Here is a 6,406-nt window from a genome sequence, read left to right as displayed (position 1 = left end):
AGATGCAGTGGGCACTATTTACACAGCCATGCACTTGCACAGACAGGCTTGTGACTTGGCAGAAAGATTATCAGTGGAAATTGGTGTTTCTGTGACTGCTTAGACAGTGTGAAATAAAAAAGCTGCACAGGACAGGAAGAAATGGAGATGAATGATCTGTTGTGGTGACCCCTAATGGGAGCGGTCAAAAGAAGAAGATGAAGTGACTGTTCAGACAGCGCGACGGACATTACACGAGGCCAACTTCTACAGACGAAATCCAAGAAGAAAACTATTAGTTACAAAATGGCACAAAACTGCGAGATTAAACTTTGCCAAAGAATATGAAAGTAAGCTTGATATTTGGCGGCACATTCTCTGGTCAGATGAAACCAAAATAAATGTGTTTGGATCAGATGGGGTCCAGCATGTTTGGTGTGGACCTGGCCAGGTCTACCACAGTGATTGCATAGTGCCAACGGTGAAACATGGAGGTGCATGAGTGAAAAAGGTGTATAGGATAACATATAGATGGCACTACAGTATGAATGTTTTAGACTGTACATCCAAACACTGAATGAAATGATGACTCCCAGTCTCACGAAGGTTGGCAGGAGAGGAATTTTCCAATATGATAATGATCCCAAACACATGGCAAAAACTCACACAAAAGTGTTTTTAAAGGAGAAAAAATTGAAAACTACAACCTGGCCAAGTTTGTCTCCTGACTTGAATCCAAAAGAACACCTTTAGAGTATTTCAAAGAGGAAGGTAGACCAAAACCCCTCCAGCAAAGAGCAGCTGAAGAGAATTATCATTGAAGAATGGCAGAACATCTCTCCACAGATCTGGGCAAGACTGGTATCCTCCAGGCTCAGGAGGATCAAATCTGAGTCTCAGTAATGAATTGTGTGCTGACTTTTGTTGCAGTTGGTTCTTAAATATAGACTTTTCATTATAGTTTAATAAGTAACATATTATGTACATCAAAATGCTGCCTCCTGACATGACCAGCATCCAAAATTAACGCTTGACTCACCAAAGGGCTTGGTTGATGAAAAAAAAACAAGCAGATTTTTGACCAGCCAAAATACTAAATGACCTTTTTGTGTGACATCCACTGGGGCAAGTGACAGTTTAGCAGAGAGTTGTGATGTTGAGTAGCAGATGTCCCATACAGATTAACAGTGCCACAAAACTAAGAACATTTGAAACAGTTTGTGGCTGGCACTCCTTCACCTCAGACCGTCTCGAGCACACCTACATCATAGCACTGTTTAAATGTCGGTAAAAAACACACATGATGCGTGTGTCGACTCTGTGTAGGCACAAACTTGAGTAATGTCCTCCGAGCCATCTTGCCAGAAATTTTATTACATGGCTATTTTGGTGCAAACATTTACCCGCCAGTGTGTTGGATAGCCTTCCAAGATTTGCTCGCCAAACCGCATTTGGCGCCTAGCAGGTGTTAATTTCGGACCCTGGACGTGACACATGAGAGACAGAAGCGATGCATGGAAAACTACAAACACCAGAGTATCATCCAAGTGTGAAGCATCTTACAAAACTCAGCCTGGATCCTTGGACCAACCTGCTCATCAAAGACAAAAGGGGGGAATTACTCTGGCCTGGTGGTGAACACACAACACACATATATACAAACACATGCACGCACACACACACACACACACACACATATTCAAACAAACACAGACACAGGTCTAATGAGTCCCAGCTGTGAATGGTTGCGTGATACAGCAAGACAACAATTAATGTGGAGAGGAGGCAGGACATGTTGACCTACTAAACACAGAGAGGGAGAGAGGGAGAGAGGGAGAGAGAGAGAGAGAGAGAGAGAGAGAGAGAGAGAGAGAGAGAGAGAGAGAGAGAGAGAGAGAGAGAGAGAGAGAGAGAGAGAGAGAGAGAGAGAGAGATGGAAAGATGCAGGAAGGTGAGAGAGATGAAGAAGAAGTTGAGTTAGGAAAAAGAGGGAGACAATCCAACAAACACAAAGACGTACACAGACGAAGGCACCAAATTATACAAAATACTGTGTTCGATCATGCCGTCCTAAACAACACATAAGCATCTCCACTATGAGCAGGATAATATTGTAATTACTGCGATGGTTAAAGTTTGGTTAGATTTAGGTACAAATGCAACTTGACTGGGTTAAATAGTTACTTCACTATTTGTTATTAGGGCCCGTCCAATACTGGATATTTATATATACAGAGTATATACATAAACACATCTCTCACAATGCAATTAGAAAGCTTTGGATATGTAATGGAAGCATGATATTTTACACATCAGTGTAATAATTATAGAAAAGAAAACACAAAGCATAAAAAACATAACGTATTAAACTTGCATTTTAAAAAAAGGATCATATATACATAAAATCTTGCCTATGTAGCTTTAAAAAGTAAAAAAATTTAAATATTGGTGCATAGTGGACAACATATGTGGCAATACAGCGTGTATTTGTTGTCCACCCGAATCTCCTCAACCTGCAGACGTTATGGTTCTATAACAAGCGGTACAATATTTCCTAATTTGCTCCTGACAGAAGACAATAATCAACTTGAATGTAAATGTTTGTTTTTGAGCAATTGCTGAAGCGACTGATGCTCTCATTTTTCTAAGGACTGTCTCAAAGTGACACACTAACAACAACAACCACAACGATGTACTGTGAAGATTACAGTAAAAAAACATCACTTTACAATTCTCACATATTTAACACTTCAAATAAGATGAATTACTGCATATAGTCCAATCTCTCAGCAGTTGTTGGAAGCATGTAAGTCAAAAAGCCACTCTAAACAGAATTACCATGTGTTATTCTGAAGATCTTACACATCTCAGATAATCCATTTTGAACAAGAATACAATTCTCATAAAGCTCAAAACCAGAGAAATTAAGAAAAAACTGAAGGCTCCATGTTTGTGTGTTTGAACTTCACTGTGCATCCTTTCTTTAATTGTGGTGTTGACATCTCTGAACGAGAGAATGTGCATGTATCCCCATAAAATTTCCCAAAGTATGGTCAGTGCCTGTAAAGTCAGTTTTTCATTATTTGTCAAAGGAGAAACTGTTCTTGACTTAACATTACACATGACCACAACAGGTCTGTGTGTGTTTAACCTCTGTCTGAAAATACAAGTCAAGAAAAGTTCACAAGTCAGGGACCGATTTGGAATTAATCTCAGTAAAGTTTTTTTACTGAGACCCATCTTCTTCTTGATGTACTTATGTTTCGGCTTTTGCATGAAATGAATCATCCAGGGTCAATACTGAGAAGAGAAGTGGAACAACCCGAGCAACAAAGGTTACCAACAGACAGGCTTTGGGGTAGGGTCATTTATTGAACTTTTAACCTTGATTACGATTAATGAACGATTATCTCCACCCTTTTTGAACAATTATGTATTTTCACAGTTTCTTTTGTTTAGTATTTTCCACTGCTGCCCTCACACATGAGTATCTTTAGGGAGTGAAGATAAAGATGTTTTAAGGTGTGACGCTGTGATTAATGTCTAGTTTACTTGATTAGAAAAAGACTTGATTAGAAAAGATCATGGTTTGGGTTAAAATGATCACTGGAGACAAGTTTTCAAATTCCTTAAAGATATGCAACCTTTACTGTCATGGCAACAGTGAACACCACGATTAATTGACATGAGCAAGATTAAGTCGATTAGAGTTTCTAAATGTCGGTTTCGATTACTTTTCGATTAATTGCCCAGCTGTACTTTGGGGGCACAAGTGAAAAATCTGTGGTCACGTGGAGGAAGAAGAGGAAACATAAAACCAAGTTTTCTGAGCGGACTGAAGCCCTGACTTTTAACTTTCAGGCACCCTAAAGTTGTGGAATGTTGTCAATGTTTAATATAGGCATCCAATGTCATAACAGTATAAAAATAACAGAATATCACAAAAAGCATGTTATGCCCCTTATAAAATTTGCCAAAATTTGAAACCAATCTCCAATTTGTGACAATACCTTAAAACTGGACAATGCTTCAGAAAACTGTCTTTCCTGTATATCTTGTCCTGTTTGGTTGGAAACAAGTAGTAGGTGAGACCATGATAAGTCCACATATTGTGCAAGCTCAATCTGTCTTTCCATCCATCCTTTTTTTCCACTCAGGCTTCCCTGTGCTGCACCATTGACCATCCTGGGACCTCTCTCTCACTCAGCTGTTGGAACCCAATTCCAGATATTTTGGATCTGGATCTTCATCCTCCAGGAGATTCGGACTGTAAATGGTGTAAATGGTGCGCCTGAGTTTAAATGGTGCGCCTGAGTTTTGCCTCTTGTATGTATGTATTGTCTGTCCTCTTTCCAGGTCTCCATGGTGACAGGCGGTTGTGTGGCTCAGGTCCTATCTGTTAAGCAGCACTAAAATGTTTCACTACATCCTCCCTTTCATACATGTTTACAATTTATCTATAATGTTTATCATCCTGATTTTCCATTTTGTAAATTTGCTATTTCAGTCTCGAAAGAGACAAGACAGAAAGGTCAATCTCCTCCACTTTTTGTGTTTGTCTCTCATGTATATACTCCTGCAACATTTGTATGATTCTATTTAAAACACCAAAAACAACAAAAAGTGTACTGCTACACGTGTGTTTCACCTTTCAGCAGATGAAGACGCACGTGCCTATTTAACATTTGCAGACTGTAAAACAAACAACAAACAATGCAATAATCACCTTCCCACCAACATTTTATGAGGTGTAGTCAACCACACCACACCACAGCCACAGCAGCTGGTCAGAGCTGGTCCAAACACACACATACATGTGCACACATATTCTACAAACAAGCAGGCTACCACATAATGTATAAACTCTGCTACGTTCTTACCAATCGATTCACAAATGTCAACAACATGAAGTATATTGTTAACTTTCTATGCCGGCACCCAGAGACTAACATTAGCGGAGTGGAGCAGCTAACTCCTGCAGTAACAAATGAGACCAGCTGACCAACACACACTGTAGCATTGAACAACGTAAGCCAACCCTAAGGTCAAGAAAATAAGTCGGTGCTCAGTCTGTTTCAACTCAAAAACCCTGCTCCCGCCCAGATTCGCACCCCTAACATGCACACACAATCACACAATCACGCTTTCAGATTTGGCCACCCAGCGCTCATCTTGCTTATAAAGAATTGGATCACAGCCCAGAGAGGGGCTGGTTTGAGGGGCTGCGCAGAGTAAACAGAGCTTTAAAAACAATAACAAGTCACTTGTTAAAAATTCTGAGTTTGGAGCGACTGTGGACTAATAAACTTTGTATTAGCAGGTGATTTTATTGGGACCTCGGGGGATATGTGTTGAAGTGTTTTCTAAGAGAAAAGGGAACAGACTGCCTGGTGTCACCAACTCCAGGACGAAGAGAAACAAATGTACACAGAGACGCATCATCACTCAGACACAAATGTACACTAATGGTTCATCATTTCCATTTTTAAAGTTTTTTATAACCATAAAACACGCACTAGCTCATTTTTAAAAAATGTGTAGATAGGCTTCAAATAAATGTAATGCCCTGATACACTAAAATGTTGTTTTAAGAATGCTGAAGTTTATTGTAAACAAGGTAATTCATATTGCTAATGAATCTAGAAAATAATGAGAAAATAAGTGGTTTTCTGGCAAAAAAGCCTGACTCAAATGATGCTGCAACACACAGCAGTGGCCAGTCAAATACATCACTGGTAGAGAACTTAGTAACAAGAAATCCTCCCAATGGATGGTAAAATGATTGCTACCACAGTAGTAAAACCCTGTCTTATAAACCACCGTGCAGTGTGCTGACATCCGATAAGTCTTGAAACTCTTGGATGCAGCAGTGACCACATCTTCCTGGATTGTTCATCATCAGCTCACCACTACATGAAACAACAACGCCACCCCTTGTGATTTTCAAAAAACAAAAAGCAAGGACTGGATTTTGTGTTTGTGTTTTTTTTTAACAAGGTACTACAAAATCTATCCTAATGTACACTCTATTAGTGACCAATGTAGACAGCTCTCTGCTGCTATGACACACATGTTCTGGCTCTGTCCTAAATTTTCTAACTACTGGAAGTCTGCTTTACTAACTATCAGATGTTTCTGGCCAGGTGAGGGAACCTGATCCTTTGATTGCTTTGTTCAGCATCCCGGGAGAGGAAAGTCCTCTCAGAGGAGCTAATTACACAATCAGGACCATTATGTTATTAGCGTGCATTCTCTAAAATGGAAAAACCTACAGCTTCCCAGTTCTATTTTGTGGTTAAGAGATGTCATACAGCACTTAAAGAAACTCAGGTTTACACTTTGTGATTCTCCTGACAAATTTGAGACAATGTGGCATCTCTCCTGGACTTGACTGAATCTAAACTCAAATCACCTCATTTGTAACTTG

Source organism: Scomber japonicus, chromosome 19 (genome assembly GCF_027409825.1).
Source record: "Scomber japonicus isolate fScoJap1 chromosome 19, fScoJap1.pri, whole genome shotgun sequence".
In the NCBI taxonomy this organism is placed as follows: domain Eukaryota; kingdom Metazoa; phylum Chordata; class Actinopteri; order Scombriformes; family Scombridae; genus Scomber; species Scomber japonicus.
Note: the sequence above shows the minus strand (reverse complement) of the source record.